Source organism: Vidua chalybeata, chromosome Z (assembly GCF_026979565.1).
Source record: "Vidua chalybeata isolate OUT-0048 chromosome Z, bVidCha1 merged haplotype, whole genome shotgun sequence".
Lineage (NCBI taxonomy): Eukaryota > Metazoa > Chordata > Aves > Passeriformes > Viduidae > Vidua > Vidua chalybeata.
In genome coordinates, this window is record NC_071570.1 from 3,987,010 (window position 1) to 4,006,500 (window position 19,491).

The following is a 19,491-nucleotide window of genomic DNA, read 5'->3' on the forward strand; positions in this document are numbered from 1 at the left end:
AGTGGAGCTGTTTTCTCCTGTAGATAGGTTTAACAGCACACCCCAGCACAAGCAAAGAAGCCCAAAGCTGTGCAAAGGTGCGATTTCAACAGCCTTTTCTTTGTTGCTCCCAGTCATTTTCAGTCATTTCCAACTGTATATTTAATAACAAGGAGACAGCAGACAGTAGCTTTCCTAAATTATTCATTTCAGCCCTGCAAAATATCTCTCAAGACTTCAGTGCTTCTCTTTTGTGGTGTTAATAATTCAGAGCTGCTGGAGAAGCAAAGCTTGCCAATTTAGGGCTTATCTTTTGTTTCCTCAAAAATATTACACTTCTCAGTCTTGTCCTGATAGCTCATATGATCCAAACCTTGGCTTTCTCACATTCTTACCAAGAGAAGTAGGTGACATTTGACAGAGAGGAATTCTTGTGTTCATTTATACCCTCTTGGATTCAGCATCCAGAGTGTCCCCCTATTTCCAAATATCTTGGAAAATAAATAAATACTACCCTCTGGTGTTTTCCATTTGTAAATATTGTTACCATATCCACCTTTATGTTTATTTGCTTTGCTTCCTAAGTGTTAAAAGGATTCACCTATTGCTGAGAATCATTGATTTTTATTCAATCTTGAAATAGTTAGAAGAGTAAGGACATAAAACAGAAACATGAAATGCTGAATGCAGTCTACTGAATGCAAAGCATCTCAAATTCACACAAAAAAACCCTCACCCCTACTAAATGCAGTCATATTTCTAAACTGTTTTTAAATGTTGTGTATAAATAATATATTTATTCTGCAGTAATAATATGTTAATTCTGCCATATTTGAAACATGTCGGGCTTACAATGGTCGCAGCTATTGAAGGAACATGTTATGTGCTCATGTTCTCTGATTTGTTATGTGTAGCATATATTGGAGCCTAATGCACTATTAAAAGAGGAAAATCTCAGCTCCCTATATAAATGTTGCATGAACCACTGAAAACAGTCCTCTGAAGAGTGGTTAACTAAGGGCTGGGTGATCAAACCTGTGTCTGACATCACAGCCTTGTAACTGTGAACAGAAAGAGTGGGGTTTGCACACATGTGCACATGCTGGAGTGTAGCATCATGTTTTGTCTAACATTAAGGTTGTTTTTTTTTTGTTTTTTTTTTTTTTAAATACGACATGTAGTAGCACCTCTGTGCAGAGATCCCTGAATTCATCAGATGATAAAATCCAGTGGGAGCTGCTAATGTGTCTTTTCCCAACATCAGCAATGTGTACCTGATCTAAACAACACCTTTTCAAAGGTGTATGAAGTCTCACTCTAAGAACTCTGAGTGGAAATATCTGTATTCTTCTGTAAACAGTTAGTTCCACTTTTATTTTCCATCATGAAGAGAATTTTTTTTTCCTTTTTGATTGATGTCATTTTACCCTTCCAGCTTTTGAACTTCCCCTTTTGTGAACATAACTATCAAAAGAGATTTTTTTCCTCCTGACAATCTCTTTTGTCATTGTAGATATTTAACAGAATTAACATATTTAACAGAATTAACATGTGACTTTGATTTTTGATCATCACACTGAGCACACAGAGGGAGACAAATGAAATAAGAAATGTAAAATAAAGCTAATTAGAGCAGAGTCTCTCTTGCTTGAGGTAGAATTTGATCAATATGTCAAAAATTTATAATATCTTTTTTCCCAGTAGGAAATCTGGAGTTTATATTCCACTGATGTAAAGTTACCATTCTTTGTCTTGTGAAATACAAAACCTGAGATTTATTTACATCATCTCTAAGATGAAACATCAAAAATTCAGATTCCTTAAAAAGTCTTGAGATTAATTTGGAGAACAATGAGAAAAACTTCCTTATGATAAAAAAGTACCATATTTACTTTTGCTTAGCTTTCAGTTTCCAGATCCTCCATGTCCATCTCTTGACTGTTTCCTGACTTTGCCATGGTATTGTATTTGTAAATTCCATTGAAAATAGTAGTATTCTGGATCTGGATTCTCATATTGTTTTAAAGAAAAAAACACATAATATCATAAGATGCAAGAAAGTTGTCAACATAAGGACAGTTTCCAAGCCTTCTCATCAAGGCTTGGAAATATCATAAGATATAAGAAAGCTGTCAACATAAGGACATTTTCCAAGCTTTCTCATGTGTTGAAGACAGCTGGATTCATAATGACTTCATTTAAAAAAAAAGAAGGAAAAAAAAAAAAAAGGAAATGGAATAAAAATACAGAACTTCCATAAATCTAGATTATTTTTCCAAATTCTAATTTTAATATTTTACATGCCTTAAACCATATGTAAAATTAGTTTAGACACATGCACAGATACATAATTTTCTCACAAATTTCTTACATGTACAAAGCCTTTTTGGTATGGCATAGCTGGAGTGCAAAATCGTTTGCAGTACTACCACAACTAGACATAAGCATCAGAAACAGTCATGGGGAGCCATCAGTTTTCCTCTCTCGATGTATCTTGGTGACACTTTCAGGCTGCTAAATATATTTTAGGTAGATAAAATAAGATGGATGACACTCTGTGCAACTTCCCAAAAGGCAGCATGTTGGAAGCAGTGGTAGAGAAGAGCCTGGTTTCCCCAGCACTTTCCCTCTCATCCTGTCAGCTCACATCCACACCAGTGACATCTTCTGTCTGGTAAACCCTTGCTGTGGATCTGGATGCTTAGTTAGGTTTCATATAGAGTCACCTAGGGAGAATGCAAATTATGACAAGATGAAGAAAAAAGACCTGTGGAGAAGTAAATTCAGCTCCAGCCTTTCACCTACAACTGTTCAGACAATCTCATTTGAGTAGTTTTCTCTCTGGGCTGTGCATCTGGTCTGATGCCTCTAATTCATACTCCCCATGCTGTACCAGCTCTTCTTGGAGTCATGGAGAACATTCCCAGCAAATTTCATCAGTGGGATTCTGCTGATATCAATGGGGCACCCTACATCTGAGGGGGATTTGCTGTATGTAAGGGATAATGTAAGATTAGCAGCACGCTGCAGAAGACAAATCCATCTGTTGCTTTCTTTCTCCTTTTAAATTTATCTATTACACCTTATTGTTTATTTGATGATGTACACTTCAAAACACAATGTGTTTTGAAGGCTTCAACAGTGCACAAAAGGAAGGGGTTTTCCACATTCACTCTGAATTTCTTCACTGGCTTTGTGTTTTGCCTTTGCAGGAAAAATTATTTAAGGCGTATTTCCAAAGACAGTACGAGAAATTCCCAACCCTGAAGCTGATAGTTCTGTGGCAAAATCCCCAGGAGGTGTGGCAACTGTAGTCATTAACGTTTTTCTCAGTCATTGAGTTATTTGAAAATGGAACTGTTTCCTCCTGGTTTTGCTACAGGAATATAGAAAAACAAGGTAGTTTAATTCCCTTCAAAGTAGGAGGACCAAATCCTGTGTGAAGTGTCCAGAACTAAAAATCATGGTGCGTATTCACAGAGGGCTTTTGGCCTTGGCAATGACCTTAACTGTTCAGGATGCTCAGGTGATTCAGAAGCACAAGGATTGATTTTTTCACAGTCTTCTCAAATTCAATATTATTCAGAACATACCAATGGCTAGCCATAGACATTTTCATAAAATCATTTTCACCACCTCTTTCCTTACAGACTTTCCTGATATGTCACCAATATTATCCACTTTCCTTTATGGAGATAAACTTTATGACAGGTTTAGATTTCTGGATAAATTAACCAGAATATGCTTTATAACTGCCTAATTTCCAGCAATTGTCCAAAGAGAGCAATTCTTTTTCTTTCTGCTCCAAATGAAATTCAAACTACTCTATATCTCAGAGTAAGTTAAAATACAGCCCCATATATTTTCCAACACCAGAATCTAATATAAAAGAATGTTTTACAGAGAAAGAAAAGTTTTGTTTCCAGCCTGACAACAAAATAAATGTGATACAGGTTGTATTAAACTGCATAAATCCTGCAGTTATAGTAAAATTAATGTAATTTTTTAACTCATTAAATTTAATAAAATAAAATTGAGTGTCATGGTTATGAGACCAAAGGTAGGGAAATAAGGGAATTGTCTGAGTTTTTCTTTCATTATCAGTTTTGGTGATGACTAAGAAGACAAGCACACTGGAGTTGACTGTTCAGTGCTGGCAAAGCTCCCACACTCAAACATTGTGAGATCATACACAAGAGTGAATTTCAAGCTACAGAAAAGTGCAGGTGGTGACAAGAAGGTTAATATAGAAGGAAGGGTGAAAACATAAGCCCAATTATGGTTGAAACAGGAAGTATTTCACAAGAATTGGAGCATCATTGTATAATAACATAATTAACCTGTGGAACTCCCCACCAAAGAGGAGAAATAGGATTAATTACATTCAAATAGTAATAGCTGGCATAATTTCACAGAAGAACAAACACATAGATTATATTCACAATTAGGTTGAAGCACTCAGAGTAGGCACTAGATGGGATAATGAGGGAATTTCTCTCTTATTATGACAGAACATCTAGACACCTTAATAAGAGAAAGGCTACTGCAAAGAACTTGACAAAGAAATTAATTTGACCTTCCTTACAGAAAGATAAACTACTTGTTAATAGTTGTGTGAATCACACTGAAATGGTTGGACTTTGCAGAAAAATAGGGCAAATTGAAGTTAGCAATTTCTTTGTTGCAACCAAGCTGTACTGTGGGTAGAATGTTCACTAGAGTGAGGACTGTCCTTGCTGAGGTTGAAAATAAAAATGGCATATTTATAAACTATGACTTTAGGCTCTTTGTAAGACCTAGTTTTAGTTAATGGTGCACTATACAATGAAGTTTCTGCCCTAATATGACTATTGTTCTATAATAATGAGTGCTGAAATATGTAGAAAAAAATCATTTTAATCATTCAGGAGAACTGCATTCTAATACATTGATCAGAGGTACCAAGAAAACTTTTATGTAAAGTGGATCAAAGAGGACATATATTTTTATAGAATTTTTCCTCAGTTTGGATAATGGCCTTTTCTGTCCTTAGAAGTCCCTGCTAAATTAAACATTTTTGTTACCACTGCTGTATAACTTTGTCTCTTGTTTCTCCTTGGTGAAGCCTAGGAATTTATCTCTTTGGTATGGTTAATCCTGCCAGGAAAACTAAGAAATGTTAATTGGGCACTATCTAATCTGCTGATCTAGAGCAGTTTTAGAAAAATACAAGTTGCAGCTTAAGTACGCCAAAGAATTTACTGAAGTGTTTGATGTGAACAATTATTTGAGAGTCTTTGCAAGACATGTGAAGGGCAAGAAGCAAAGTCCATGTTCTGCAGCACAGCCTGATGTCACATCACAGGAAATGGATGTTGTCCTGGCATAAGGGTAGCGCTGTATTTCATAATTTTGAAAACAGCTCTTTGTCATAGAAGTGTCATGGTTAAAAAAAAAAATTTAAAACGTTAACAAAAAAAAAAAAAAAAAAAAAAAACAAAACAAAAAACAAAAAAAAAAAAAAAAAAAAAAAAAAAAACAAAAAAAAAAAAAAAAAAAAAAAAAAAAAAAAAAAAACAAAACAAAAAAAAAACCACAAAAAACCAACCCCCCCCCAAAAAAAAGCCAAGAGGAAGAAATAAATGGTTCCTATTTTAGATTCCTAGCAGAAAAATGGGAACTTGAGGAATGTTGACTTCTCTGCCTCCCTATTTCATTCTGTAACTGCTGGCAGCAGATTCCTGTGTGCACACAGCCAGTACAGCAGTACCAACTTGTGTCTTTGGATGGCAGCAGCATCCTAAGGACACGATTCGACCCAAAATGCCCTGGTTTGTACCAATTTCACATTGCCTGGGTGCCACTGGCCTTGGTGCTGAGCCCGAGGTTGGTTGAGAACAAACCCAGCTGAAATCATGATGGTGTTTGGGAGACCTGGCAGGAACATTGGGATCTGGTTTCATGGGATTCAGGAGGACAAGGAACCAAGTCTTGTCCAGTTATCAGTCTGATTCCCAGAGCAAGAAAATGGTTGTGTGGTGATTTATCTTCAAAAGTGATTATCACTTTTGTAGTGATTACCAGTATTAGGCCCAAAACAATCAAAATTTTCTTACCACCTTCTGTTCTGCCTGAAGCATGAAATAAATGTTAACAATAAGATATTAAAAAGCAAGAAGATCAAAGTAGTACAAGCTATTGTTAACAAAACAAAAGTTATTGCTAAAATGTTACTAAAAAGATGTTTTCAATGGTGCTTTTTTTCCCCCCTTCCCTTGCTCAAATAATTGTTTTTGTAGCTTGTCTCCTTCAGGTCAAATTATCATATTTCTTCACTTCCACTTCACTTCTTATCTGGTGTGTTACAAGAGCAGAGGTTCAAAAAGTCTTCACAAAATTAGTTCTGACCTAACAGGAAAATAATGGTAAGCTTTTAACAGGCTTCAAGCATACCTTGAAGAAATTTGTCCCCTTGTATTTGAGCCCCTAGGGTTTACAAGCCAGTGCAGATCTGATAAAAAGCTCATTGTAAAATAAGCCTTAATAAAATAGGCTTATTCTAACACCAGGAAAATCTCAAAGTTAAAACAAAGTTTGAAAGGTCTGTCTACTTCAAATAATAATAATAAAAATATATGTATTTGTAATTTAATGTTTAATTGGAACTTTTATGAGCAGTACATGATGGCAATGGTCCTAAGGCCTACATTTTTCAGAAGCTATTTTCTGAAGAAAGCATTTCAATGTATCATTTTTATATAGCCAGAGTGTGTTGTGTCTCATTACGGGAGAATGGAGCTTTGCTTTCATGCATTTTTAAAAGAGCTTATAGTAAACATAAAGAAGTTACAATAATATTTGTATTGGCTCTCTAAATCAAAACCAGGGTCCATAAAACTAACTCAATTCTCTGCAGCCTTTGAAGCCCCTGCAGCCTCTGAACTAAAGCTTCATAGCAAATTCTTGCTATGTCCCACCATGGGCTGACTCGGTCAAACAAACACAGATGCTGTAATCTCTAAAAGGGATTATTTTATTCCTTTTAAGAACAAAATAGTAGACCTTGCTACCAATATCCCATCCACTATATTAATATAGATCAAAAACAAGAAGATCAAGATCTGAGGCTTTAAATCTCCCAGCAAAACAGGCTAAGAGCTCAAGGAAAAGTTCTCCATCTGGCTCAGCCTAATGTCTTTTTCAAAACATGAAACTAGCAGCAAGAAGGAGACTATGACGAAACAGACACAAATTCCACTTTGAATGATGGTGAACTATGATTCAGATGTTTTCTCCTACATGGAAATAAGGCTAGCAACAGAACTTGCTGGTTTTTTTACTGTAAGACAACATCCATTTCCTCAACTTAGAGACAACTGCAAGGACAATAAATGCATTTAAACTTCAGATCACTGGTGTACAATAATTTCTCAGTTGCCATGGTGAAGAACAGATGACCTAAACAGATGAACAAGTGGTGTCAGGCAACTCTCAAGTGAAAAAATTGAAAATTGCTAAAAGGATGCTAAAGGCATTATCAGGAATGCTTGTGTTCCAGTGTTAATCACTGAATCTTGAGTGATTAAATTGGAAATAAGGACTCATTTAAAGATTTTTAAAACTAGATTTTGCAGAAGACAGTTGTTTGCCTTTTGATCTTTCTTTTCAAGAGAACTGTGAGCCCACCCTTTTTAAAGCTGTTTGAATGCAATGTGTGTCCACAGCTTTTACAAACTTGAGCTGATTATTAAGCTGACATGTTAAGGTATATTAAGGTAGGATTCAGAGCTAGATTAGAGGGTAAAGATAGTCATCTTCTTGAGAGGCAGTCTTAGCTCCCAGTGATTTAGTGGAGAAACTGTTAATGCACACATAAATGTGTTGTAATTCCAAGGTTAATCTCATCCACCAGAGCTTGATTGAGCAGCCGCTGTGGAGAATTCCAGCGGGCTTTGAGAATAAAGTAACCCAGCAAATATTTGTGATTCTTTCAGAAGGAGACAAGCAGGTTTTCTGTTATACATCTCACTTCTGTTAGGTACAATGGACAATTTAAAACCCTCTTAGAAGTCCCCACAGCTTGGTAGGCAGATGCCCCACTGCCTGAGGGGCATGGACCATGCAGAAGAGAGGAAGAGATCATTGGTGCTGGCCTTGTTGGGCTCCCAGTGTGCTGGCTGGGGACCACTCACAGTGGAAGAACAAGAGCCCACCATAAAGAAGATCCAGTCCAAGGCATCAGGACCTGCTCTGCCACTACCTCTCTGTAAATCATGGATTCTTACAATAATTTTGCTTGTAAAAGACCTCTAAGATTGAGTCCAACTATTAACCCAGCACTGCCAAGCCCACCATCAAACCATGTCCCCAGGTGCCACATCCACACATTTTTTAAATCTCTACAGAGGTGGGGACACCACCACTGCCCTGGACAGCCAGGGCTTGACAGCACTTTGGGTGAAGTAATTTTCCAGAATATCTAATATAAACCCCTCCTGGCAGAACTAGAGGATATTTCCTTTTGTCCTACCCCTCTAAATAAGTGGTTGTCAGCCTGCACATAGAAGAAAGGAAAATTATTAATGTTTTTTTCAGACAGGTACATGCATCCTTCAAAAAAAATCAAACAAAAACCCCACCAAAACAAAAACAAAACAAAACAAAACAAAAAACCCGAACCAAACAAACAAAAACAAATCACAAAACCCAAAACAAACAAAAATAAAACAAAGAAAAAAAAACGCTAAAACCAGGCCCACCTTATGCATAATTTTCGGAGTATCATTCTGGTTCAGTTTTATAATCATACTTACAAATTTTGGACTTGGTGGCCTTTTATGGTAGTTTGGGGTTTTTTAAGAGAATTTTTAAATTTCCTTTAATCTTTTTAGATCTTTCCATCTGAAAGGTCCAACAGCAAATTAGACTGACAGTGAAATAATATAACTCAATCTGTATAAAAATATGTCAAATGTGTGAGGGGAGCAAACTGAAGAAATAGCTTTTTGAAAATATATTTTGCCCCTTGGGAAAAATTCATCACCCTTGCAGGTCCTTTAAACAGTGAGGCAGTGTGTGGTTCAATAAAGCTTTTTGTTATAGTAACATTTACCATGCACTGATATTTAGCACACATTTTTTCTTTCCCTACAGACAAATTGCTATTAATATGACAACATTCAAATGCAAATAAACATCAAACATAGAAATAAAAATATATAAAATCTTTGCCTTTCCAAATATTTCTTAATAAAAATATTTCATTTGCACACATCCATTTAATAGCATAACCTAAACACCATTCAACAGGTGAGAGTTTTGGTGGATAAGGTCCAATTAAATTCCTGTGTTATAAAAGTATAAATGTGTACTGTTGAGTTGGGGACATCAAATTATAATCTACATAACACTCTGCAACTTAAACATACCTCAAAACATCCTGGTGTTAGAAATAGATTGTATTCAGGGTTAGCTCATTTCAATTTGTCAGTAAATAGCAATCTTTTTCTTTGCTGACATCTGCCACAAGAGGGAGAGATGAACACAAAATAAGCCATTAAATCAATTCTACAAATTTGAGAGGTCTAAAATAAATGTTGTGATAGATTTAATTATAGGACATGGTGCTGTTTTGAAAGACTGACATTAAAAAAAAAAAAAAGAAAAGAAAAGAGATACAACATTATGGCTCTGCAATATAGTATTTTAAACCAGATCAAAATGAGGATGTCAAACATTATCTGAACTTGCTGTGTCCCTCTAAAAAATGAAGTGCTTTTTCTAACTGCATGATAATTGCCTTATCACAGGGTGCAGGATTTAACTCAATGTCCTACCAGCACTGTTGTGGATTACCCTGCAGGAAACACAGAGGCAAATAAATTTCTTCTCTCTCTTCCTCTGGAAAATAAAGAAGGTTCAGCACAACATTTAAAGGGATGAAGCAAAATCTTAACTGACTGCAACCTGGAACACAGAAGGGATTTGTTATTGCTTAAATACATATACACTTGGAATAACAGGCTCTGCCACTAGATACAACTTGAATTAAGTTCTAAAGTTTCAGACCTTCTGAGTTAAAGGTCTAGAAAATGTGTAAAAAGGTATTGCTTTTGTCTAAGAAGAATGAAAGAAGAAAAATTATTTGTGAGAAGCTACTGTCCTGTACTCTACCCTCATCCTTACAGACTCATTTCATATGCGGTTTACTGCTGGGTAAGACCTTCTCTGGAGTTCTATGACTGAAAGTGGACAAAGCAGATTGCTACAGAGGAGAACAGTAGCCTTTTAGAAAGAGTTTAGAATAAATCAGGATTGTGAGAAATTGTCTCACAGTGAAAACAGGAGAATCTGGTAGGGAGGTTTGCCAGGTAAGGCCATAGTTTATGACCAGGCTCATGATATCTGTCCATTATAAAGCAATTTTATTCATATTTACTAAGATTTCTCCTGGCATCGTGATTCTCACTCTACCTAAATTAATCTTTTCTTCAGCTTTAGAAGACACTGGACTCAGAATGGAAAGATGGATGCTAATTGTTATTCTTTGTTATTAATTCTGCATGGTAACAACACTCAAAAGACATCCCATTCCAGTCTAAGAACACTACAAATAGAAAAAGGGAAAAGCTTCCAGGTTTTCTCCTGAGGACTATCATCATTCATGTAATTTGTCCAGAAATGAAGCCATGCCCTCCACTACCCACTTTTTGACTGCAGTTATTGGTGAGCACTTTCCTAATGAGATAAACACTCTATTTGAGGGGGGAAAAAAAAAAAAAAAAAAAAAAAGTTCCAAAATCTATCTTTCTAGCAAATTCATTATTCCTGCTTTTCAGCACAAAAAGAGAGGTATGGACTGATTTTTGTTGTCCCCTCCAAACCCACTGTTGGTGAAGCAAGGCATGGCAGGAGCAAGGATGTTTTTCAGCTATACTGGTTCATTTATGACACAGCAAGCTGGGAGATGGACACAAAAAAAGTTGTGATTTAGCCTCTCCTTCATCAGTCACCACCAAAAGTTCAATTTTAAGGAAGAAAAAAAAAAAGACTTTTTTTCTAGTTTCCTAATATCCTACTCCAATAATGAACATTTCCCTTCATATTTCCTAGTCACAACAGCTCTAATTTCCATGGGCACTGATACTTCTTTAAAGGAACAGTCTTCCCAATTATTGTCATTCTAAAATGCATTTTTGCTTACTGGGGCTACTTTTAACTGATGTTCTGCTAAATAATTTTGTTATTTTGAATGAAAACCTCGCACATATGTTGTCAGATTCTTGCCAATTGCTCTTGTCTCTATTTTTCATCATCTTCAAATACAAATTCTGCCATTTGCAGATTTCCTCACATCTTTTTATACTGCCATGAGACAGAGACTTTGTTTCCCTTGCTATAACGGTTTTTTTCTCCAGTAAGAATTTTTCATAACTGGCAGCAGTAGTTCAATAGTCACCAACTAAGTGACTTTTTCATCATTTTAAATAATCCTGTTTGCTACAGTATGTTTTTTAAATGGACTCAGCAAAGAGTTGTTAATGAGAATTGATATTCATGTTAAAACCAGAATCACTTGAAACACCACATTTTCTTGGTCTATTTACAGCAGTTTCAAAGTCAGTCTTAAGACGTTCAGTCTCTTGATAATTTCTATTCAGTACCTATCTTTAGAAGTCTATGAGTTGTCCATATAAATATGGAAGAGTTTAGGTGAATTCTCGTGGAAAAGGATTCAAAAATTGATTAAAAGCAGTGAATTATTTCATTCCAAAGACCTATTGAGCTAATCAAATGCATTGTCTGCTAGGAGGGTGTATAGGTTTTATCATAATACAGGATCATAACATCATAGAATATCTTGAGTTGGAAGAGATCCCCAAGGATTCTTTCCCTCTTTTTTTGGTTTCACTACAGTTCACTTCTTACACTGAGCTTAAACCCCTCATCCTACAAAATGTAGTTTGGGATAGCTCTCTGTTCTACTTTGCTTCAAATCAATATTTATTACCAATATTTTTGCTCTGATGCAGACAATAAAAAGACATATATGAAACAAGTGAAAAATTGCCTAATACAGCTGTTGGGATTAGAAGATCATATACAGATAAATACATTTTGTATTACTGTTTACCCATGGGGTAAGCAGACAAAAAATAAAACAGATTTTTTTTTTTAATGAGCAATTAACTCTGTTTTATATGTGTATCTTTAGGTTTACTTTAAGCTACATTGAGGAATTTTATAGATACAGAAAGATTTTTAATAAATAGGTACTGTTTTAATTGAATTAAAAATAAACATTTTGCTAAAAATAAAGGCAAGAAGGAAAAATCTAAGACTATTTTTTGGTGTGTTTTGTTTGTTTGTTTGTTTGTTTTGTTTAGTTGTTGGAATTTTTTGTGAAGGAATTATAAGTTTAGAAAATTCATAATTGTAATTCATTGCATCGAAATTAGCAGAAATTTGTCCTACAGTGAGGTAAAGACATAGAATTGGATAAGGTAGGGTGGACAATATCAAATGAAGATAAAGTCCTTCAAAATTTCCAATAATACAACCATTTTTTTTATTTTTTATTGATGGTACCAGAGGAGTTTAGAAGTTGACCCATGCCTGTGGCTGAGCAGATTTTACTTTCCTTTGAAAGGCAGAAGCTGAAGGGCTATGCCACATTGTGAACTTGCCACAAAGTTTGTTTATTGGTCAAATATCTCACAAAAAAAACCCTCTGTTAACTCAGACACCCTGACTTAGACTACATAGACACCCCCCTGAGCCACAAAAATAATATTAAAAATGCACAAAAAAGAGCATCAAGCTGTAAAACATTCACTTTGAAACAACGTATCTTATCTCTGCCAAATCTAAAGGTCTCACTTCAAAAAGGCAAAGTAGAGGTAAAGGGCAGCAGGGAGGGAGAAAATGTTTCCACAGAAGAATAACACTGCACTGAAGGAAATTAAATGGATGATGGAATGTCATGAGGCAGGGTGGCCCTGGAGGAGAACACAAATCAATGTTTCCAGATGTAAACCAGAAAGTTAGTTCTTAATATGCACGCATATCCAACTACAGTTTTGAGAGTTGTTCCTTTTTCCTTTCTTTTTTTTTTTTTTTTTTTTAAGTGTTTCAGCAACTGTGCGAGAAATGTGCTGTGCTTTGAAATAACATCCCTATGTGAAGTAAATTTCAGCTTTGGTATTTGCATAATGGCTACTTTAAACATATTAATATGCCATAGAAATCAAACTGTCAAGTGAGACAAAAAATAGCATACAGGTGACATAAAACAGTGAACAGAGTGAAGAGGAAAGATACTGAGATTTTTCCAACAAATTAATATTTAATAAGCTACTTACATTGCTTATGAATGAGCTGCGAAGTTTGCAATTTGCAAACTTACTTTTGTTTTCAAATAAGCCAAGAAAAATTAAAGTTTTCATTGCATGGTGACACAATGACATGGAAGAAAAAGAAGTAGCTTAATAAGGATAAAAATAATATCTGTATCTTCAGCACACTAGTCTTTGACAAAATACTCATATTCCTGTATTTTCTTTGTTATAGATTGTATGGAAATCTGCAGGAAATTCTTTCTGAAAAAGAAGTATTATTGCAATTGCTGTATATGGGCCTACTACGTTTGTTACAAGAGCTTTGAAAGGCTCACATAATTAGTGTTTGTAAATCATGTTAGTATAATCAGAATGCAATTACAGAATTGCAAAGTGCTATTATTACTATTAATATTATTATTGCTATCACATCAACACATCCATTAAAGACATACAAGATCACATTGTAATTCAATATGAATCTTTTTGACACATGAACAAACCAATTCAGCTTTTTCTCTTGCAATTGATTATGAGAGCTGGGATGGGCAATGAAAAGCCTGGTGGAGTATTATGCTGCATACTTTTATAGAAACTTCTCACATATTGAGTGGAATAGTGGTTACAGTTTGTTCATGCGCTCTGCTGATAGAAAAAAAATGGTGTTATCTTCACAGTTTATGAAATAGAACTCTTATCCACACCTATTTTAAAAGTCAAAAACACAAGTACAATCCTATCATGCTCATATCATTTGTCTGTGTCAAATTATGTAAGTTTGTAGAGGACTATTTAATTGCGGCATTCTTAAGGACATAGAAGTTTGATGTGAGTGCCATATCACAAAACAGAGGAAAAAACAGCTCTCTTTACAATCTGGGTCTACATTTTCCACTCCTTGATCTTGGAAAAAAGAGTTCTTTTTAATAAATTGTCACCTGTATGCAATGTTTTGGCCAGATTGAACTAACAGCAACAGCAATATTCCAGCACATCTCTGTTTGTGGTCACCAGCAGTAAAAAGTCAACCCAGTGGGATATACATGCATCAGTGCTTGAGGCACAGAATTGATTGATATGATAGCTGTCCCCAGAGTATTCCCCTTCCCTAAGGCAAGATTGGCTATTTCTGCATCATTTCTGATGGACATCTGTCTAATTTGTTTTTAAAGACACTTGATATTGCAAAATCCAAACCCACTTTTTAATCCTGCAACTTATCTGGGATTTGGGATCTACTTATGATGATCTCGCTAATAAAAAAAAAATATATGTAAAGGATTGTACTTAATACTGAAGCAAAGTCATCTTTGCTTTCATTTAAGGTAGCAAGTAGAATAGCCACTTAAGGCTACTCTAAAATCTAGAGTTTTGTCTACAGAGCTGCTGTTTTAGTCAGTCATGATCCACTTAGTGCATATGGTGTCTTCTTCCCACCAGTCTTTATTGAACAGCCTGGTGGGGTTTTGCATCAGTTTGGTAGCTGAATGTCATTTTTCTCTTCTGACAGACTAACTTTTTAACTCAGTGTGATCATAACTTTTATTATACAAACTTTGTCAGATGCATCAAGCATTTAGGCTTTCTGCACCCAAGGGAACATTGAAGAATTTCTCAGAAGTAACATGCATTGCTTTGACTTGCTTATTTTCAATAAATTCTTGATGGATGCTGATCATTTCCTTATTCCTTCGTGGTTTAATATGTCACTGCTTGTGTGCTCCATCATTTTTCTTAGAACTTAAATTACAGTGACTGGCAATGCCCAGTTTACATATATAAGAAAAAATACATTCTTAAATAAATAAGGGTATTTGTATTTATATTTCCAGACATTCTCAGACTTATGACAGATTAAATTTATTTAAAGACAAAAAGCTTTCTTACATACTGTCTTAAATATATTTTCTTTGATTGAGTAGTTTAACTTTTTCTGTCCTGTGTATATTATTCCATTGAGGCTCAAGAAATGCTAGTGTTTCCTACCTTTTAATCAAAAAACTGAGAGATTTTTTTCATAGCAGCACAGAAAAACAGAATCATTAATGTTGCAAAAGAACTCCAAGACCATCGAGTCCAACCTGTGACTGAATACCACCTAGTCAACCTGACCAAAGCGCTGAGTGTCATGTCCAGTTGTTTCTTGAACACCTCTAAGGATTGTGACTCCATCAGCTGCCTGGGCGACCCCTTTCTAACACTGAACAACCATTTCTGTGAAGAAATTCTCATGCTGTACAACCTCAACTTCCCTTGGTGCAGCTTAAGGCCATTTCCTCTTGTCCTATTTCTAGTTGCCTGTGAGCAGATGCCAATCTCCACTGTGCTGTCCCCTCCTGTCAGGAGCTGTGCAGAGCCACAAGGTCCCCCCTGCGCCTCCCTTTCTCCAGGTTGAGTCCTCCCATCTCCCACAGCCACTCCTTATATTACTTCTCCAGCTACAGCCCATCAATGTCTTTCAAATAGTGACGCCCCAGAAATGAGCACAGAATTTGAGGTGTAGCCTCACCTGTGCTGACAACAGAGGTTAAATCACTGCCCCGGTCCTGCTCGGCCTGCTACTTTGATAACAAGTCAGGAAGTCATTAGCCTCTTGCCCACCTGGGCACCCTGGGCTCATGCCCAGCCGCTGGCACCAGCACTCGCAGGGCCTTTCCCAAAGGGCCCTTTCCCTTTCCAGCCCCTCTGTCCCAGCCTGGAGCTGCAGGGCTTGGTGAGACCCAAAGGCAGCACCTGCACTTGGCCTTGGTGCCCCTCACGCCATTGGCCTCAGCCCATGGATCCGGCCTGTCCGGCTCCCTCCTCAGGGCTTTCCTGCCCTCCAGCAGATCCACACTCCCACCCAGCTTGGTGTCCTCCATGAATTTACCATGGGTAGACTCGTTCCCCTCATCCAGCTCCCTGCAAGGATTTTAAACAGGGCTGGCCCCAGCACTGATCCCTGGGGACACCATGGTGGCCAGCTCCCAGCTGCATGTGGCCACCACCACCCTCAGGGCCAGGCCGTCAGCCAGTTCCTAGCCCAGAGAGGATGAACCTGCCCAGGCCCTGAGCTGCAGCTTTTCCAGGAGATGCCGTGGGAGAGGGTGCCAAAGGCTGTGCTGGAGTGCAGGCAGACACAGCCACAGCCTGTCCCTCACCCACCAGGCAGGTCACCTGCCAGCAGAGACCAGGCTGCTCGGGCAGGACCTGCTTTTTCTAAATGCATGTGAAACTTTTTGGAACATTTTTTTAAAGAATGATATAATGTATCCTGTCTGTCTTCATCTATCTGTAATTCCTTTCTCTCTCTGTTAGAAGACTTCTCCTTGGTATACTGTTTGTAGCTCAATAATCAATTAATTTCTTTTGCTTTCATGTTTTCATTTATCTCCACACAGTCATGAAAGACTTCCATATTTGTCTCAACTTTATTTCCATTTTCTACATATTTTGTTTATTCTTATTTACATCAGGTTTAGATTACTGATGACATAAATGCACTTTCAATTTTTTAATTATTCCTCAAATTTCATAGTAATAGCTGAGTAAACATTTATTATTCTTTACAAAAATTGCCTTGCTTTAACATATTTTTCCCATTTGCTCAACCTCTCCATAACTCTATTTACAAAGTTTAACAAAATTCCTCTTGAAGAAAAAAAAAAAAAAATATTCAGTTTCTTCTTAATTGTCTTTCTTATTCTATCTCAGGTACAAATGTTTTAAATTTTCTATTACCACTAAGTATTTGGATGTTCTTGCCATTTACTTACAAAAGGAACTATGAATTGTTCACTCTTTCTATTCAAATGGTGCTCAGCACAGCAAGACACCTGTGTTCCCTTTCTCCTTCAGTCACTAGCAATAAACCTTCAGCAATCTGTTACTCTCTGTAGATGAAGCTCAGGAAAAGAAATCTGCTATCCATAGATAAAGCAATACCTTTAATGGTGTGGTGGAAATAAGTGAATCTGGAGGGCCGGCTCTCTTAAAGATGAGCATGACAAAAAAATTATGAACATTTCAATCTACGTCCTGGTGTGATGGATCAGAAAGATAAAATAAGAAAACTCCTGTTGCATAAGACAAAATAATAAGGAAATCCTCAACCTCCCTTTTCCTGGACAGGTCAGTTCCTGTCACTTTTATCCTCAGTTCACTTACTTGCAGCGCTACACAGATTTGCTACGAATTTGCATTTTTCTATACGATGTATTGTCCTGTAGACACTGATCCTTCTCCCTCATGGATCATCTTTAGCCCATGTATTCTAGAAGATGATCCCAACGTGAAGAGTTTCTGTCTGCCCAATCTCTGCTGGTCTTAGGAAAGAACTTTTTTTCTCCTTTTAAAGAGATCTATTCAACCACAAGATGCACCAGTGAAGGATAAGACAAGCATTCACAGCCCTTCTAGCAAAAGAGGACAATGACAAATGTCAAGGCTGAACAATGACGCAAGATTTTAGTGGCTGGGATTTTATTGACAACAGATGTTTAACTCCCGAGTCTATTAGTCGCTCTTCTAGAGATCCATTGTCATTTTTGAGCTGTGTAATGCCATTTTTAATATTGTCAGCCACTCACAGAAATGATGATTTGATGGGATCCCTCCTGATATCATCCCAGCCTCCCACCTGAATAAGGACTATCATTCAACAAGTTCTCTGGGAAACATATTTCATTGACACACTTCCTACTGCTAGTCAGGAAGATTTTTCACATGTTCAGCTTGAGCTTACTAAGCCACACTTTAATGCTATTTGACGTTGTTTTACCATCTTTCCTATAAGAGGAGAGTTTGGCTCCACTGTCTCTGTAACTGCTTCTCGGCCGTCTGCAGGTTCCTGTACATGTTGGCTGTGACTCTGGAATGGATATCTTTTCTCTCTCTTATTGATACTGAATCCTTAAGGGCAACCAGGACAATACTATGATTTTGATCTCAAATTCCTGCCTCCTTAAGACTGGAATATTATCACTGGAGTATTCCTAGACCAGCTTCCTCTGTGTAGTGTGCTTAATTCCTTTACTGATGTCACTCAAGAGAGTCTGGGCCAGGCCACTCTGTGTTGCAGGAAGCAGAAAGAGGGTTTAGCCACGGATGTTATACAGGTATTTACCTTGTTTTCATGGCAGACTAAAGATTATTATTCATTCTATTTACTAGCATATAGTCAAAAATGCCTGCTGAATCATCTTTGCTGAATGTGCAGGCGGTCGGGAATTTGACATGCATTAAACCACCTTGAATGAAAAAAAATGTTGCTGCCAGGCCAAATTCTCACAATTCACATTTTTGTAATCTGAGCATGTTCTGAACAAGATGCTCCTGTCAATCTACTGGTATTTAAAGCAAATCAGCCTTAAAGCTTCATCAGTATTAATTACAAAACTCTCAAGGCATTAACTGCTACTACTCTTTGGATGCAGCAAATATTTAAGACATTTACTATGTTTGCCTGGGCAGACACACTAAAAATAGCTAGGTATCTTCCAGTGAAATTCCTAAATATACACTAAGTGATAAAATTAATAATTGAACTATGTGTATTGTTGATTTGTGGTCACCCTTTTTCTTTATGGATGCAAGACGACACAAAAGTTGAGTCCAGAGAAGGTGAATAAAGCTGAAGTTTCTAGAGGGTACATCCTGTGAGGAGCAGCAGAGGGAGCTGGGGTTGTTCAATCTGCAGAAAAGGAGGCTCCAGGGGGCCTTCTGGCTCTCCACAATTCCCTGAAAAAGGGTGAAGCCAGGGGAGATTGGCCCCTGCTCCAGGGAAAAAGGATAGGTTAAGAGGACATAAACTCATTATACCACAGGAGATTCTGGTTGAGCACCATGAGACATTTCTTCACAGAAAGGGTTAATAAATATTGGAAGCTGCCCAGGGAGGCGGTGGAGTCCCACCATCCCTGAAACTGTCTTGGGAATGGCTGGATGAGCCACTCAGTGCTCTGGTGTGGGTGACAAGACAGGGATTAGTCACAGGTTGGACTCAATGATCTTGAAGATCTTTTCCAACCTTAATGATTCTGTGATTCTGTGAAAAGTACAACTTAGCCACCATTAATTATCAAGTCACAAAATAACAGTGTGATGTTCCTTTTATATGTGTACATCAAAAATTCTTACATTATTATCAGAAAGTCTAATTATTAGCAAAACAGACATACCTTTATGGTGAAATAATGAGCCCTTTTGCAAGCAAAAT

The 19,491-nt window shown here is 36.9% G+C and overlaps 1 long non-coding RNA gene across 1 annotated transcript; it reads right to left on the reverse strand.

The window, feature by feature from the left end:
- Window positions 1-2,294: 2,294 nt before the first annotated feature.
- LOC128782379 (uncharacterized) lies at window positions 2,295-16,038 on the reverse strand. The gene is made up of 4 exons (XR_008428754.1): window positions 15,805-16,038; window positions 9,795-9,858; window positions 9,387-9,477; window positions 2,295-2,705 (listed from the first exon to the last, which is right to left on the reverse strand). It is a non-coding gene; the product is annotated as an uncharacterized LOC128782379 (long non-coding RNA).
- Between the last annotated feature and the right edge of the window lie 3,453 nt (window positions 16,039-19,491).